Source organism: Macrobrachium nipponense, chromosome 38, assembly GCF_015104395.2.
Source record: "Macrobrachium nipponense isolate FS-2020 chromosome 38, ASM1510439v2, whole genome shotgun sequence".
Classification (NCBI taxonomy): Eukaryota; Metazoa; Arthropoda; class Malacostraca; order Decapoda; family Palaemonidae; genus Macrobrachium; species Macrobrachium nipponense.
In genome coordinates, this window is record NC_061098.1 from 4,646,221 (window position 1) to 4,648,720 (window position 2,500).

Here is a 2,500-nt window from a genome sequence, read left to right on the forward strand (position 1 = left end):
TATATATATTCATATTTAGAGAGAGAGAGAGAGAGAGAGAGAGAGAGAGAGAGAGAGAGGGAGAGAAGAGAGAGAAACTATTTTTCATCCCAGTGACGAGGTAACTTCACTATCAGTCTTCATGACATAATGCAATTTTTCTTATTGATAATCTTAATTCGCATCATGATAAATCAAAAATATTAAAGAACAACAGAAGACCATATAATCGCAAAACCATCAACCACCATTCCTTCTTAAGCATTCCTGATTATTCCTGATTATCATTCATTACCAAGAACCTCACTCCCTCATTCGGAATGATTCCAGTTCCCAACTGGAAAGCCCAATTAATATGGACCCCTAACATTGCCAACGGGGGGAGAGGTTTACATTATTGCCATTATATAACAATATTCCCTTAATGGTAATCATACCTGACGCTGGAGACTAATAAGTGAGTTTCCTCCTTCTGCCGCTAGAGGGCTTACATAATTGTCTGGGAAAGGCAAGGTCACCCCAGAGATTAATAAAAGTACCTGATATTTATAGGAATGACTAATAACGAGTAATCGAAGAAAATGAAGCACTCAATTATTATTATTATTATTATTATTATTATTATTATTATTATTATTTTATTATTATTATTATTATTATTGAAAGTTATTGCTGCTTCAGCACTGTTGATTCTATAGAGTAAATTCTCTATTTTTCTTATCAAAGTGAGAAGACTTTGATAAGAAAAATAGAAAAGTTACTCTATAAAATCAACAGCGCTAAAGCAGCAATAACTTTCAATAAGAACTTTTCTAATGAGGTTCTACTACCCAAGTATATTATTATTATTATTATTATTATTATTATTATTATATTATTATTATTTTATAGATTGGAAGGATACTGTCTTTTATATTCAAATTAAACTCAGCTATTGCGTCGATGATTTTCAAAACCAACTTATTATTATTATTTTTTTTTCTTTCTTTTTTTTTTTTTTTTTGCTTTTATCACAGTCCTCCAATTCGACTGGGTGGTATTTATAGTGTGGGGTTCCGGGTTGCATCCTGCCTCCTTAGGAGTCCATCACTTTTTTTACTATGTGTGCCGTTTCTAGGATCAAACTCTTCTGCATGAGTCCTGGAGCTACTTCAGCCTCTAGTTTTTCTAGATTCCTTTTCAGGGATCTTGGGATCGTGCCTAGTGCTCTTATGATTATGGGTACAATTTCCACGGCATATCCCATATCCTTCTTATTTCTATTTTCAGATCTTGATACTTATTCCATTTTTTCCCTCCTTTCCTTCTTCTTCAACTCTGATCTCCCATGGTATTGCGACATCAATGAGTGATACTTTCTTCTTGACTTTGTCAATCAACGTCACGTCTGGTCTATTTGCACGTTATCACACTATCTGTTCTGATACTATAGTTCCCAGAGGATCTTTGCCTGATCGTTTTCTCATCACTCCCTCAGGTTGGTGCTCGTACCACTTATTACTGCAAGGTAGCTGATATTTCTTGCACAGGCTCCAGTGGAGGGCTTTTGCCACTGGATCATGCCTTTTTTTAAACTGGTTCTGTGCAAGTGCCGGGCATTCAATTGCTATGTGGTTTATGGTTTCATTTTTCGTATGCACTTCCTACATATGGGAGAGATGTTATTCCGTCTATCGTTCTTTGAACATATCTGGTTCTTAGGGCCTGATCTTGTGCCACTGTTATCATTCCTTCAGTTTCCTTCTTGAGCTCTCCCCTCTGTAGCCATTGCCATGTGTCATCGCTGGCTAGTTCTTTAGTCTGTCTCGCGTATTGTCCGTGCACTGGTTTGTTGCGCCAGTCCTCTGTTCTGTTAGTCATTCTCCTGTCTCTGTATATTTCTGGGTCTTCGTCTACTTTTATCAGCCCTTTTTCCCATGCACTCTTGAGCCACTCGTCTTCACTGGTCTTCAGATATTGCCCATTGCTCTGTTCTCGATGCTGAGGCAGTCCTCTATACTATAGTCCCCTCCCTCCTTCCTTTCGTGTTATGTACAGTCTGTGGGTATATGCTCTTGGGTGTAGTGCTTTGTGTATTGTCATATGTTTCCTGGTTTTCTGATCTATGCTGCGGAGTTCTGCCTTCGTCCATTCCACTATTCCTGCGCTGTATCTGATTACTGGCACAGCCCATGTGTTTATGGCTTTTATCATATTTCCGGCGTTGAGTTTTGACTTGAGTATCGCCTTGAGTCTCTGCATATATTCTTTCCTGATCGTGTCCTTCATCTCTTGGTGTTTTATATCCCCTCCTTCCATTATTCCCAGGCTAATTTGTATCCAGTCTCATCTATTTGTGTTTGACGGTTGCTTACCATACTGGTATGCTTATCCCTTCAGTTCTCGTTACTTAGCCTTTTTGTATGTTAAGTAAGGCGCATTTTTCTATTCCAAACTACATCCTGATGTCCCCAGATACAATCCTTACAGTCTGGATTAGGGTATCTATTTCCTTGATGTCGTCCATGAACATCAGATGGTT